We start from the raw sequence: 17,012 nt of genomic DNA, 5'->3' as shown, positions 1-17,012 counted from the left end.
CGGACACCACAATTTTCAACCTTTTAGGCAGAATTTTCAGATAATTTTTGAGTATGCAGTTTTGTAGCCCATTTAATTTTATTCTAACAATTTGCAAGTTAGAACTCTCAAAAAATTTTCCCTGAATTTTCAGATTTTTTTTTTTGGGCTAGGATGTTGAGTGTTTTCTTCCATACAACTCATAAACTAAATTCACTTTTGTATGGAAGAAAACACTCAACACCCTTGCCAAAAACAAATTCTAAAAATTCAGGGAAAATTTTTTGAGAGTTCTAACTTGCAAATTGTTAGAATAAAATTAAATGGGCTACAAAACTGCGTACTCAAAAATTATCTGAAAATTCTGCCAAAAAAGTTGAAAATTGTGATGTCCGTTTCTGAAAGTTTGACCAATTATTCTGAACTTTGCGTAAATTTTGAAAATTGTATCGATGTGGTTTCTGTTATTGAATAAGCTATATTTTAAACGAAAATTAGTAAGCACTCCTCAATAAGTATATCCATCTTCAATTTTGTCCCTATTATTTTTTCCACCACTATATCTTTTGGAAAGTAATACGAGTGAGGAAAAGATTGTTCTGAAATTACTTTTATTATTAATTTAAAAACAAAGTTCAAATATAATAATTCAAAATTGATTTATTTAATAAGTTAACAGGGCTGCAAGCCGGTTTTGGAACAAAAAGAAATTTTAACTGTGTGGCCTTGAATCTATTTTCTTAACTTTTTTTAGTTAGTTTTTTGTTACAAAATTTAGAAAGTAAATTTGAGGGGCATTAAACTAGTGCTACTACTACTTACATATATATTATTATTAAAATTAAATAAACTATGATCACATATTCAATTCAGACTTCATATTTTTGTTAAAAGTAAATAAATAATAAAGACTTCTTAAAATTAAATTAATTTTTTTGGTGCTAGTGCTGGTGTACTTATTGTATATTATTATATATTATATATTCAACTTATATATTATTATTATTAAAAGTAAATAAATAAAAATCATATAAGTAAGAAAGAAACTAAAAATCAGGTATTCAATTCACATTTTTCTTAAAAGTAAATAAATCAAAACGAAGTATTTAATTCAGACTTTTTAAAATGTTAAAGCAATATGAAATACATACAGTCAGTCACAAAAATAAGTATACACCCCTTTATGCGAAGCTATCACCAATTTCAACCATACCATAAAAGGGTGTATACTTATTGTTGACTTACTGTACACTTGAAAACAAGTTTTAAAAAAATTCATTTTCATTTCCTTTTATTTTATATTAAAGGGTTTTTAGCTCCAACTCCTTAAGTTTCGTTTCCATTTTATCTTTGTGTTGTCTTTTCTTTTCTATATTTTCTGCCTTCTTTCTTTCTTCCTTCTCTTTTAATAATGCTAGTTCCTGCTTTTTTTGTTCATAGAGTTTTCGTGAATATCTGGCGATATCGTCCAATGTTTTCCCCATTTTCAAATCACCTTGGCAAAGGGTATCTTACACTTCGGTTTGCTTTTGCAGTGCCTTTAACCGAATTTTTTCACGATCGTCAACGGTAAGCCTAGGACGGGGAGTCGTTGTTGGTGTCATTGTTGATGGACGTGGTGGTTGATTATCTTGTTGACCCTCGGGTGAACGTGTCGCCATTGTTGATGAACGTGGTGGTTGAATAACTTGTTCACCCTCGGTTATTGTTGGTGTCAATGTTGATGGACGTGGTGGTTGAGTATCACCCTCACCCTCGGATTCTTGGGCCTGAAATTCATTATCTCTATCAGTAGTTCTTTGCCTCGGGGTGCCATATATATTCCCTGTGGGGTTGGCGGCTTGTTGGAGGTGGAGAAGATCATCCACCTCTCGCTCTAAAGCAGACAAGCTTTGCTGAACATACGGCCCTCCTCCAGTGGCTGTAGTTTCCGCGCGGTTTGTGGAAATCTTTTTTTTAAGCTTCAATTTGTAGTCTAGCCAAACCTAGTATACATATATAAATAATTATCTACTCTCACGGAGAATACGGGCTTTTTTGAGCTTCAATAACTGCCCCAGTACGAGCTTCAGGCGGCAACCATATACTCAGTATTGACTCCTACTGACTTCTACAGTGATACTATCACCATACAATTTTTAGTAGAAATCAATACTGGCTATGGTCGCCAAACGAAGCTATTACCAAAGGGGTATGTTTTTATTCCTAATAGTTCAATTAGCCACATCTTGAATACACCTGCAGCACAGTGGCAGTGATTGAAGGTCCAACCATCCCTATATATTACTGGACGCCTGCACGGATACGTACGATGCTGGGATACCACGGTTGCGCGTGCCGCACCAGATTCCTTTGCAATACTCGTGCAGGCCTCTGGGTCTTACTTTATTCCACTCGGGCCCGCTACGGATTGGAGGACCTAAGGCGTTGATTTCAATCGCGAAATGCTCCCATAACTCCGCTCTTTGGCTCCTGGTGGAACCAAAATTCTCCTGACCCCTTGCGACGTCTGGATTGTTCTGCATAAGCGTAACCAGCTTTCGGAACTGCTGTTGTGTTGTGCGTTTCATCCTAAAGCGGTATTTTGTTTAAAAAAATTATACACTCACTTTTGTTTTCTTTTGATAATTTTTACAAATGGTTTTTCACAGAAATAAATGCAAGCGCGTGCAAAAGCGAACAAATTAGATATTCGGCAAATTTTGACAGCTCTAGCGAAGCGAAGTTAATTTTTTCGCTACCGGCACTTCGAAAAATTAATTTTCCTCACTCATTCGAAATTTTTCGGTGAATTCGCTGCAGATTCGCATCCCACAATTCGAGACCGCGAAATTCGCCCAAATTTTCATTCGCTTCGCAAGTGACAATATGCGTATTATAATAATCCTACTTGGTAGGATTTTAGATAGTATGATTCTTTGATAAGAAAAAGTAACAAATTTTATATATACATAATTTTATTAGAAAATGGATGATTTCTTTTTTTTTTTTAGTTATACCGTTATTCCATAGATCGAATATCAAATATTTTGATTGAGATACTTTATTAAACAAAATAGTAGATACATTAATAACCATTGTTAAATACATAATATTATACATATATATTGGCGGCCACCGTGGTGTGATGGTAGCGCGCTGCGCCTACCACACCGTATGCCCTGGGTTCACACCCCGGGCAAAGCAACATCAAAATTTTAGAAATAAGATTTTTCAATTAGAAGAAAATTTTTCTAAGCGGGGTCGCCCCTCGGCAGTGTTTGGCAAGCCCTCCGGGTGTATTTCTGCCATGAAAGGGTTTCAGTGAAAACTCATCTGCCTTGCAGATGCCGTTCGGAGTCGGCTTAAAACATGTAGGACCCGTCCGGCCAATTTGTAGGGAAAATCAAGAGGAGCACGACGCAAATTGGAAGAGAAGCTTGGCCTTAGATCTCTTCGGAGGTTATGGCGCCTTACATTTATTTTATTTTTTTTATTTTAAATATATTATATTCTATTATTTAGATATGCTTATATCTATTTGTTATTTCCGTTTGTTATTTTTAGCAATTTTTTTACTACTTTTATCATTTTTAAACTTTGTCTATTTTTAACAATAGAGTTCTCTGTCTACTTAATCGTTTTTGAAACCACTTCAATTCTTTTATTTTTCAGTTCTTTCTGGTCTACAACATTGAATATATTTTCATACCATTTCGATGCCTCACTACTGCAAAATGTTATTAGAGAGTTATACCGTTTTTCCATAAATGAAGCTAATATCTTTGTTAAATATCACTATTATTTTCTAAGATTAATATGGTATGTGTATGTAATCGTGCTCTTTTTATTTAGTTGATTTATGGAAAAACGGTGTAACTCGACTTATACCATTATTCCACACATCCCCTCAATTATCAGTAAATCAAAGCTCACATGCACCAGTACGTCTCCAAGGCAAGTACTAACCTGCACCGTAGGAAGGATAATGGTGAAGGGTATAGTATTTAAAAAAAGTAAAAGTGGTTTTCGGTTTGTTGACCAAACAATCATTGTCTTTATTTGCGAAGTTACCTTAGTATTTATACAAATTTATTCTAATTAATTTTTATGAGCTATTGACATTATTACATACTTACATACTAATGGTACAAAATATGAACTGCGTAAATGCATATATTTAGCTCTGTGGGAAGCGCAAGCTCAGCGCAAATAACATTAGTTGTGGGAAATGCATAGTAAGCAAAAACGGAATAGAGTATGGAAAATGCAGTTTAAGCATAAACGAGTCGTGGGAATAAATTGTGTGTAGGCAAAGGTTTTTAGTGAGTAATTTGAAACAGAAGAAGCCTCAAGTTACGAGACGTAGACTGTATGTACGTACAAATGGATGAATGTGTATGTAAGAGTCAATGCATCGCAAGACATGCCAAAACGAAAATATGTGTTTGTTCCAATGAATGAATGAATGAGTGAATGTTTAATGCTGCACCATCCGCCTTCGAAAGAGTAGTCATACATAATTTGTGCACCAATTATGGATTTCTAATCGAGTGATACTATTAATTTTTGAATCCGTATCTACTTGCATTCTTTTGTTTGTTTTTTTTTTTTTTTCTGGATGGTTGCTATATTTTATGAAATAACTTTAACTTGATTTCAAAGAATGTTTTTCTTCGTTTATATAGTTTACATTTGTTTTTCTCTTTTGTTTTGTTTTTTCATCTGTGCATATTGTGTCGCGAGCACTTAGTGAAAATTATGAGTAAAGTGGATTGCTTTTATTTATTATAATGTGGATTTTCTAGTTAATGTATTTAGTTGATGACTAATTCAAATTTATAGTAGTTTATGAATTATTATTTTCTTATTTTCATATCTATATTTTCTACATTATAGGATATTAAAGTGTTATTATTAGTACTATCTATGTTTTCTATTCTAAAATTATGTTTCCTATTAATATGTTTTTTTTTAGTTTAAAGGGAATTAATGTAAGATTATTTTTCCAATCAATACTTTCTACTCCAAAGGGAATTAATGCAAAATTATTTTTCCTATTGATATTTTCTACTCTATGGGGTAAAATTTAAAATATTTTCCTTATCGATATGTTCTAATTACGGGGTCAAATTGAAAATATTTTCCTTATCGATATTTACTACTTTCCCGGGAATTATACTAATATTATTTTTCCTATCTTACTTACTTAATTGGCGCTTAACCGTCCAAACGGTTATGGCCGTCCAACAAGGCGCGCCAGTTGCTCCTTCGCTCCGCCAAGCGGCGCCAATTGGTCGCAGCAAGGGAGTTTAAATCGGTTACCACCTGGTCCTTCCAACGGAGTGGGGCCGCCCTCCACCTCTGCTTCCATAGGCGGGTTCCGATAGAAACACTTTCTTGGCCGGAGCATCATCTTTCATTCACATAACATGGCCTAGCCAGCGCAGCCTCTGCGTTTTAATTCGCTGGACTATGTCGATGTCTGCGTATAGCTCGTACAGCTCATCATTAAATCTTCTTCGGTACTCGCCATCGCCAACGCGTAGAGTCTCATAAATCTTCCGAAGAACGTTTCTCTCGAACACTCCCAAAGCCGCTTCATCTGCTGTTGTCATGGTCCATGCTTCTGCCACATATAGCAGGACGGGTACGATAAGTGACTTGTAGAGTATGATTTTCGTTCGCCCAGAGAGGACTTTACTTTTCAATTGCCTACCTAGTCCAAAGTAGCATTTATTGGCAAGACTGATTCTTCGCTGGATTTCAGTGCTGATGTTGTTGCTAGTGTTGATGCTGGTTCCCAAATATACGAAGTCTTTTACTATTTCGAAATTATGGCTTCCAACAGTAGCGTGGTTGCCAAGGCGTGTGAGGACCCCAAAGCCGAGGGTTTTGTACTCTCACAACATATATCTATTTTCTCATTTTTTACATGTTATACAATGATTGAACTTAACTCCGAATTTAACATTTGAACATTTTTATAACATGAATTATATCTTTATGAATTACACATCAAAACACATACATGCGGTTGCATTTTGAATTATTATTTACTAAATTGAAGGATAAACCAGACTTGCGTACTTTTGCACGCAAGCAAAATATTAACATTTTTCGCCCACATAAGGTTCAAATATAGGTCACCCTAACATACACTAAAACATTTGGAAGGAAAATGGAAACGCACAAAACATAAAATTATGCCGGTCAACCAACCCTTTGCGCATCCAATGCACTCAGCCACAAATACAACATACATAATAAGCGCTGCTACTAATTGGGACTTTTCTCTACATACTTACGTACAAGCATACGACACACCAACGCACGCCCTAAGCAGAAGCCGAAAGCATCAAACGAGGCCAACGCACCATCAAAACCAAGTGACAGCGAACATACGCATAAACACAAATGATCGAATTCGATAGGTAAAGCAAAGACTGGAAAACACGGCAGGCATACAACAAGCGTACGTACGAGATTTGGCACATTGTTCGCTATGTATATTAGGGCTCCCTAAAATTGGTATATGAAATGCCGGGATAGCGGATCGTCATACATGATCGAAAATATGCATATATGTATATATACCGATGTACCACCATATGTATGATAAAGGGAAGAGGGAAAACGCGTGTTAGCATGTAAGCGTATGTATGTACCAATAGAATACAGCGAAAGTAGCGTTAAACTAGAATTCGATTTTTGTATTTCCAACTTTTATAATTGTTGTTGTAAAATTACTGACTGCCTGCGTGCAGTCCTACATAATTTTATAACTGAGGAATTATTACAATGAATTGTTTTTAGGAAATAACTGTCCACCGGCGTACAAAATCGTATATAAGGGCGGCAAATTTGCTTGTAAGATCAGAAGCTAGGAGATAGGCATACGAGTCAGTGGGCTTCTACCACTGACCAACACGACCTGAAGGTTTCTACTTCATTTCGTGAATTATTTTATATTCAGTAGGAGGTTTCTACTCCAACTGACGGAGAGCTAGCAGAGGGGTTCTACCTCAGCTACTCTTATTTAGACAGGGACAAAGAATAGGAGTAGCTCTTAAGGGCATTGAATTTTTTAAATAAACTTTATAACGTTTTTCAGAACTCCTTTGTCTATTTATTTTCATCGGAATAGGTTCTCCCATCAAATATAGGAACACTGGACAGACTGGGCATACCTCAGCAGGAATAAGTCCGTCACATATGGCGCCCGAGCAGGCTTATAAATAAAAACACATATGGCACCCAAGCAGACTTAAGGAAGATCAAGGAAATCAACAAGGTTTTACATAAAGGATGTTCAAAGGAAGGTAACAGCGACATACGGAAACCAAGTCAAAACAACGATATACGATGCAACAACCAGGCACATACGCAACCACTATGGATCGGGTAAGAAAATGGGGCTTGAAATACGACGGGGGCAAGGATCCTCTAGGGTTCATAGAGCGCGTGGAAGAACTGGCAGAAGGATACGAAATAAACGTCAACTCGATACCAAGAGCATTGCCGGAGCTACTCAAAGACAAAGCGTTGGTTTGGTACCGAAATAACAACCGGAGTTGGAAATAGTGGGACTCATTCAAGAAAGACTTCCTAAAATTTTTCCTCAGCTCCAGATATTTTGAACAGGTGGACGACGAGATACGAGCACGCATGCAAAGACCAGGAGAGAAGTTCAAGGATTATGAGCTAGCACTACAAGGGCTGATGCGACATGCCAACTACACCGAAGACAAAAAGCTAAACCGCATATACAGGAACTCCTGCAGAGAAATCCAGCTGTATGTTAAAAGGGGCGAGATCAGCAGCCTGGAAGAATTGTTAAGTTTGGTAGAAGATTATAAAAATATTACCCCTGACAGAGATCCGATGCGACCAACGGCAAGACCATTTGTACCAAGGCGCCCAGAAGAACGTTACCAATATGTACAGGCGGAGGAGCGGGAACAGCAGACAGAGATACAACCATCCCAGAATTCAGACCCGGCCCCAAGATACATCGATACAAGCACGGCGTGCAGACGATGTGGAGGAGGCGGCCATGTCGCATACGGTTGCCGTAGCCCTCGCATCGAATTCTGCTGGACATGCGGAAAAGTAGGTATACTCACACGAAACTGTTGTAGACGAAAGCAGGGAAACGGCCAGAGACCTCATTGGCACCGAGGAGTGGGGTCTCCCCAAACGCAACCTCGGGAAAACTAAACACGTTAAGACATACAAAGGGCCGGATCTTGGCGAATATTACGGTGAATGGCGAAGAGGTAGTAGCAGCAATCGATACAGGGGCGAAGCGAAGCTTTGTGAGTGGAACAATGGCAAGAAGGCTGAAGACAGGTATATTCAAGGCGATAGAAACACGAGTGATACTGGGAGATGGCAAACCGAAGACGATCATAGAAGCGGTAGATGTTGAAGTGGGAATGAGTAACCAAGTGCTGCAAAATGAAATGCTAATCCTACCAGGACTAGTCGACGAAGTGGTGCTTGGAACGGATTACCTAGCGAAGGTGAACATGGAGATGAGATGCGGAGAACAAACGGTAACCTTGAACACAAACAATCAGGAGGAGGATGCGGTCACTTGTACAACAATGGTCGAAAGTAGAAATGAAAGTAGTCACAAAGATAACAGCCTAAAAGTTGCGAACACAGACGAGTCGGTGAGTAAATTTCTCAACAAAGAATTACAGATGTTCCAGGAAATGTCAGGTGTATCCAACGTGGCCACGCACAAGATAGTGATGAGAGACGACCGCCCCATAAAACAAAGATATTACCCGAAGAATCCCAAGATGCAAGAGATTATTAATAAGGAAATCGATGAGCTTATCGAGAAAGGTTGCATCGAACCTTCTAGAAGCCCGCACAGCGCACTAATAGTTTTGGCAAGGAAGAAAAATGGTAAGTGGAGACTGTGCGTAGATTACCGCCAACTAAACGCAAGGTCAGTACCAGACGCATACCCGTTACCCCATATCCAACACATCCTGGACAGATTGAGAAGTGCTCGGTTTATCAGCAGCCTCGATTTAAAAAACGGATATTGGCAAATCCCCATGGAAGAAAACAGCAAACAATACACCGCATTCACTGTACCCGGACGTGGGCTATATCAAAGGAAAGTAATGCCGTTCGGTCTACACTCAGCCCCAGCAACTTTTCAGAGGGCACTCGATCACGTTATAGGACCAGAGTTGGAACCCTACGCATTCGCATATCTAGATGACATCATCATTACGAGCAAAACATTGGAAGAACACATAAGACACCTGGCGGAAGTATTTCAACGACTGCGAAGAGCAAACCTTAAGATAAACCCGGAAAAATGTGAGTTTTTTAAGAAAAGTTTAAAGTATCTAGGTCATGTCGTTAGCGAGGAAGGCATTCACACGGACCCGGACAAGATAGCAGCCATCAAAGAGTTGACACCGCCAAACAATTTACGCGAACTACGGAGATTCCTAGGAGTGGTATCGTGGTACAGGAGATTCGTCTCAGACTTTTCACAAGTTTCACACCCGTTGACGTCAATGCTAAAGAAAGGAAGGAAGTGGAAGTGGTCGGAAGAGCAGCAGTCGGCATTCGAAGCATTAAAAGCCGCACTCACCCAAGCACCTGTACTAGCTTGCCCAGATTTTTCGAAGAAGTTTTGCCTACAGACGGATGCAAGCGATTTTGGCTTCGGAGCAGTGCTCACCCAAGGATCAGACAGCGAAGAACGAGTGATTGCTTATGCGAGTCGTCGACTTAACAAGGCAGAAACAAATTATTCCCCGACAGAGAAAGAATGTTTGGCAAAAGTGTGGGCGATAAGGAAGATGAGACCCTACCTAGAGGGATACACGTTCACGGTAATCACAGACCACCTAGCTCTAAAATGGTTAAACGCAATAGACAGTCCGACGGGACGGATTGCTAGATGGGCACTAGAACTACAACAATACTCATTCGACGTACAGTACCAGAAAGGAAAGCTAAACGTGGTGGCAGATGCACTTTCGAGACAGCCGATGGACGAGCAACTAACTACGTTGACAGTAGAGCAAGGCAAAGACGAGTGCAAGTGGCTAAACGCGAAGATTACAGAGGTAAGAAAGGCTCCGGAGAAATTCCCAGACTATGTGATCGAGGACGGAAAGCTCTACAGGAGAATAGAGAGTCAAGTTGATGGTGAAGACGCAGTACCGTGGAAGCTATGTGTACCGACCTCACAGCGACGCAGAGTGCTGGCGGAAATTCATGACACACCAAGCGCAGGACATATGGGCATTCGAAAATCTATTTCACGAGCGACGACACGATATTACTGGCCCGGAATGTTCAGAGACGTAAGGAAATACGTACAGCAATGTCATGGATGTCAGGTATACAAACCTAGTCAACAACAGGCCGCGGGTAAGATGTTAACTAAAATTCCAGAAGAACCGTGGGCAACAGTGTGTGCAGACTTTGTTGGTCCAATGCCACGCTCAAAACATGGTAATACAATGGCATTAGTTTTCGTTGACAGATTTTCAAAATTGGTGGAGATAATGGCAATTAGAAAGGCAACAACAGAAAGCGTAGTACGAGGATTTAGAGAGAGAATTTTGGCACGATTTGGCATTCCAAAGGTATTAATCACAGACAACGGAGCGCAGTTCGTGAGCAATCGTTTTAAGAAGTATTTGGAGGAGCTTGGCGTAAAACACCAGCTGACAGCACCATACACACCGCAGGAGAATCCGACAGAAAGAGCGAACCGCAACATCAAGAGGATGATAGCACAGTTTTCAGGGAATGAGCAGATAACATGGGACGAGCTGATACCAGAGATAACACTCGCATTAAACACAAGCGTATGCGAATCGACAGGGTACAGTCCAGCATATGTAGTACAAGGCAGAGAACCAAGGATTCCCAATAGCCTTTACGACGAGCATACATTCGGTACAGGTGAGAGAGTAGCTAATCCAGCCGAGAAATCAATGAAGATGAAGGAGATATTCGAGATGGTACGACAGAAGCAAGAGCGGGCATCAGCGGAGCAAGCAAAGCATTATAATTTAAGAAGAAGGCAATGGCGACCGGCTATAGGCGACCTAGTGCTGGTAAAGGAGCATCAGCTCTCAAAAGCGGTGGATAACTTTGCAGCCAAACTAGCGCCCAGGTACAGTGGACCCCATCGGGTAACGAACTTTGTATCACCAGTGATCGTAGAGCTAGACAAAGTTTTCAGAGGAAGGAGGAGGACAGCCCACTTAAGTGAGCTGAAAGCATACTTCGCAACCGACGCCGCCGACAACAATGAATCCATAAAGCAAAGGAATGAACAGGGTAACAAGAAGAACGCTAGTGAAGATCAAATCCCGTCAACATCGTCCAATCGAACAACAAACAATATCCCCGAGGTACAACAACAGAGAGAGAACAGCGAGGTAGCCATCTGTGGTACGCTCACACGAGTCAGCGAGGAGACCGAGAGACAACACGAAGAGGACCAAAGTCCGAGCCAACAACTGATGGTATATAAAGACGCTCAAGTGCAAAACAATACGGAGAATCAGGCACGAACATTTCCAGAAAATCAGGTACAGGTCGCTCGAGGAACCCAAGTACAGATCGCCAAAGGACCGATACCTGTAGCAAGATTACACCTAGGAAGGCAGTTTGCTATAGCAGCCCTAAATGAACACACACCCAGAGACAACTCCGGAATAACGGACTATTACGTGAGATTCTACTGCAACTCGAATCAAATCGGTAGTAACATACACGCCCAACCGCAACAGTATCAAATCATACACGAAGAAATTTCATTTCAAGAAGTACCCGGACTTCGAATCAACCACTACGACGCATGCAGTATCGCAAGGGAGATAAGGCGCTGGCTGAACGAAGCCCAGACCAACCCACCGACATGCTGGGACAACCAATCCGGCATTGACCCACTACCCCAGGCACTCGTAGAAGAAATATAAAGGCACCTGGACCAACCAGAGCGACGTACCCGACAATCCTTCCGACGCAGTGTGGGCAAGCACTGCTTCTGAGTACGGATCACACGCACCGGCACGGTGACCGTAAGCTTCGCTGCGGTAGGTGAGGGGGGAGTGTGAGGACCCCAAAACCGAGGGTTTTGTACTCTCACAACATATATCTATTTTCTCATTTTTTAAATGTTATACAATGATTGAACTTAACTCCGAATTTAACATTTGTACATTTTTATAACATGAATTATATCTTTATGAATTACACGTCAAAACACATACATGCGGTTGCATATTGAATTATTATTTACTAAATTGAAGGATAAACCAGACTTGCGTACTTTTGCACGCAAGCAAAATATTAACATTTTTCGCCCACATAAGGTTCAAATATAGGTCACCCTAACATACACTAAAACATTTGGAAGGAAAATGGAAACGCACAAAACATAAAATTATGCCGGTCAACCAACCCTTTGCGCATCCAATGCACTCAGCCACAAATACAACATACATAATAAGCGCTGCTACTAATTGGGACTTTTCTCTACATACTTACGTACAAGCATACGACACACCAACGCACGCCCTAAGCAGAAGCCGAAAGCATCAAACGAGGCCAACGCACCATCAAAACCAAGTGACAGCGAACATACGCATAAACACAAATGATCGAATTCGATAGGTAAAGCAAAGACTGGAAAACACGGCAGGCATACAACAAGCGTACGTACGAGATTTGGCACATTGTTCGCTATGTATATTAGGGCTCCCTAAAATTGGTATATGAAATGCCGGGATAGCGGATCGTCATACATGATCGAAAATATGCATATATGTATATATACCGATGTACCACCATATGTATGATAAAGGGAAGAGGGAAAACGCGTGTTAGCATGTAAGCGTATGTATGTACCAATAGAATACAGCGAAAGTAGCGTTAAACTAGAATTCGATTTTTGTATTTCCAACTTTTATAATTGTTGTTGTAAAATTACTGACTGCCTGCGTGCAGTCCTACATAATTTTATAACTGAGGAATTATTACAATGAATTGTTTTTAGGAAATAACTGTCCACCGGCGTACAAAATCGTATATAAGGGCGGCAAATTAGCTTGTAAGATCAGAAGCTAGGAGATAGGCATACGAGTCAGTGGGCTTCTACCACTGACCAACACGACCTGAAGGTTTCTACTTCATTTCGTGAATTATTTTATATTCAGTAGGAGGTTTCTACTCCAACTGACGGAGAGCTAGCAGAGGGGTTCTACCTCAGCTACTCTTATTTAGACAGGGACAAAGAATAGGAGTAGCTCTTAAGGGCATTGAATTTTTTAAATAAACTTTATAACGTTTTTCAGAACTCCTTTGTCTATTTATTTTCATCGGAATAGGTTCTCCCATCAAATATATATAGGAACACTGGACAGACTGGGCATACCTCAGCAGGAATAAGTCCGTCACATATGGCGCCCGAGCAGGCTTATAAATAAAAACACATATGGCACCCAAGCAGACTTAAGGAAGATCAAGGAAATCAACAAGGTTTTACATAAAGGATGTTCAAAGGAAGGTAACAGCGACATACGGAAACCAAGTCAAAACAACGATATACGATGCAACAACCAGGCACATACGCAACCACTATGGATCGGGTAAGAAAATGGGGCTTGAAATACGACGGGGGCAAGGATCCTCTAGGGTTCATAGAACGCGTGGAAGAACTGGCAGAAGGATACGAAATAAACGTCAACTCGATACCAAGAGCATTGCCGGAGCTACTCAAAGACAAAGCGTAGGTTTGGTACCGAAATAACAACCGGAGTTGGAAATAGTGGGACTCATTCAAGAAAGACTTCCTAAAATTTTTCCTCAGCTCCAGATATTTTGAACAGGTGGACGACGAGATACGAGCACGCATGCAAAGACCAGGAGAGAAGTTCAAGGATTATGAGCTAGCACTACAAGGGCTGATGCGACATGCCAACTACACCGAAGACAAAAGGCTAAACCGCATATACAGGAACTCCTGCAGAGAAATCCAGCTGTATGTTAAAAGGGGCGAGATCAGCAGCCTGGAAGAATTGTTAAGTTTGGTAGAAGATTATAAAAATATTACCCCTGACAGAGATCCGATGCGACCAACGGCAAGACCATTTGTACCAAGGCGCCCAGAAGAACGTTACCAATATATACAGGCGGAGGAGCGGGAACAGCAGACAGAGATACAACCATCCCAGAAATCAGACCCGGCACCAAGATACATCGATACAAGCACGGCGTGCAGACGATGTGGAGGAGGCGGCCATGTCGCATACGGTTGCCGTAGCCCTCGCATCGAATTCTGCTGGACATGCGGAAAAGTAGGTATACTCACACGAAACTGTTGTAGACGAAAGCAGGGAAACGGCCAGAGACCTCATTGGCACCGAGGAGTGGGGTCTCCCCAAACGCAACCTCGGGAAAACTAAACACGTTAAGACATACAAAGGGCCGGATCTTGGCGAATATTACGGTGAATGGCGAAGAGGTAGTAGCAGCAATCGATACAGGGGCGACGCGAAGCTTTGTGAGTGGAACAATGGCAAGAAGGCTGAAGACAGGTATATTCAAGGCGATAGAAACACGAGTGATACTGGGAGATGGCAAACCGAAGACGATCATAGAAGCGGTAGATGTTGAAGTGGGAATGAGTAACCAAGTGCTGCAAAATGAAATGCTAATCCTACCAGGACTAGTCGACGAAGTGGTGCTTGGAACGGATTACCTAGCGAAGGTGAACATGGAGATGAGATGCGGAGAACAAACGGTAACCTTGAACACAAACAATCAGGAGGAGGATGCGGTCACTTGTACAACAATGGTCGAAAGTAGAAATGAAAGTAGTCACAAAGATAACAGCCTAAAAGTTGCGAACACAGACGAGTCGGTGAGTAAATTTCTCAACAAAGAATTACAGATGTTCCAGGAAATGTCAGGTGTATCCAACGTGGCCACGCACAAGATAGTGATGAGAGACGACCGCCCCATAAAACAAAGATATTACCCGAAGAATCCCAAGATGCAAGAGATTATTAATAAGGAAATCGATGAGCTTATCGAGAAAGGTTGCATCGAACCTTCTAGAAGCCCGCACAGCGCACTAATAGTTTTGGCAAGGAAGAAAAATGGTAAGTGGAGACTGTGCGTAGATTACCGCCAACTAAACGCAAGGTCAGTACCAGACGCATACCCGTTACCCCATATCCAACACATCCTGGACAGATTGAGAAGTGCTCGGTTTATCAGCAGCCTCGATTTAAAAAATGGGTATTGGCAAATCCCCATGGAAGAAAACAGCAAACAATACACCGCATTCACTGTACCCGGACGTGGGCTATATCAAAGGAAAGTAATGCCGTTCGGTCTACACTCAGCCCCAGCAACTTTTCAGAGGGCACTCGATCACGTTATAGGACCAGAGTTGGAACCCTACGCATTCGCATATCTAGATGACATCATCATTACGAGCAAAACATTGGAAGAACACATAAGACACCTGGCGGAAGTATTTCAACGACTGCGAAGAGCAAACCTTAAGATAAACCCGGAAAAATGTGAGTTTTTTAAGAAAAGTTTAAAGTATCTAGGTCATGTCGTTAGCGAGGAAGGCATTCACACGGACCCGGACAAGATAGCAGCCATCAAAGAGTTGACACCGCCAAACAATTTACGTGAACTACGGAGATTCCTAGGAGTGGTATCGTGGTACAGGAGATTCGTCTCAGACTTTTCACAAGTTTCACACCCGTTGACGTCAATGCTAAAGAAAGGAAGGAAGTGGAAGTGGTCGGAAGAGCAGCAGTCGGCATTCGAAGCATTAAAAGCCGCACTCACCCAAGCACCTGTACTAGCTTGCCCAGATTTTTCGAAGAAGTTTTGCCTACAGACGGATGCAAGCGATTTTGGCTTCGGAGCAGTGCTCACCCAAGGATCAGACAGCGAAGAACGAGTGATTGCTTATGCGAGTCGTCGACTTAACAAGGCAGAAACAAATTATTCCCCGACAGAGAAAGAATGTTTGGCAAAAGTGTGGGCGATAAGGAAGATGAGAACCTACCTAGAGGGATACACGTTCACGGTAATCACAGACCACCTAGCTCTAAAATGGTTAAACGCAATAGACAGTCCGACGGGACGGATTGCTAGATGGGCACTAGAACTACAACAATACTCATTCGACGTACAGTACCAGAAAGGAAAGCTAAACGTGGTGGCAGATGCACTTTCGAGACAGCCGATGGACGAGCAACTAACTACGTTGACAGTAGAGCAAGGCAAAGACGAGTGCAAGTGGCTAAACGCGAAGATTACAGAGGTAAGAAAGGCTACGGAGAAATTCCCAGACTATGTGATCGAGGACGGAAAGCTCTACAGGAGAATAGAGAGTCAAGTTGATGGTGAAGACGCAGTACCGTGGAAGCTATGTGTACCGACCTCACAGCGACGCAGAGTGCTGGCGGAAATTCATGACACACCAAGCGCAGGACATATGGGCATTCGAAAATCTATTTCACGAGCGACGACACGATATTACTGGCCCGGAATGTTCAGAGACGTAAGGAAATACGTACAGCAATGTCATGGATGTCAGGTATACAAACCTAGTCAACAACAGGCCGCGGGTAAGATGTTAACTAAAATTCCAGAAGAACCGTGGGCAACAGTGTGTGCAGACTTTGTTGGTCCAATGCCACGCTCAAAACATGGTAATACAATGGCATTAGTTTTCGTTGACAGATTTTCAAAATTGGTGGAGATAATGGCAATTAGAAAGGCAACAACAGAAAGCGTAGTACGAGGATTTAGAGAGAGAATTTTGGCACGATTTGGCATTCCAAAGGTATTAATCACAGACAACGGAGCGCAGTTCGTGAGCAATCGTTTTAAGAAGTATTTGGAGGAGCTTGGCGTAAAACACCAGCTGACAGCACCATACACACCGCAGGAGAATCCGACAGAAAGAGCGAACCGCAACATCAAGAGGATGATAGCACAGTTTTCAGGGAATGAGCAGATAA

At 41.3% G+C, this 17,012-nt stretch overlaps 1 protein-coding gene across 23 annotated transcripts in view; it reads right to left on the bottom strand.

Moving 5' to 3' along the window:
* The window catches only part of RyR (Ryanodine receptor), a 1,962,175-nt gene that overhangs the window by 1,839,855 nt on the left and 105,308 nt on the right, over positions 1-17,012 (bottom strand). The gene's annotated exons all lie outside the window — the stretch shown is intronic.

The sequence above is a fragment of the Eurosta solidaginis genome, chromosome 3 (assembly GCF_040869045.1).
Source record: "Eurosta solidaginis isolate ZX-2024a chromosome 3, ASM4086904v1, whole genome shotgun sequence".
Lineage (NCBI taxonomy): Eukaryota > Metazoa > Arthropoda > Insecta > Diptera > Tephritidae > Eurosta > Eurosta solidaginis.
The sequence above is the reverse complement of the archived record's forward strand: the minus strand, read 5'-3'. Positions and strand labels throughout refer to the sequence as shown.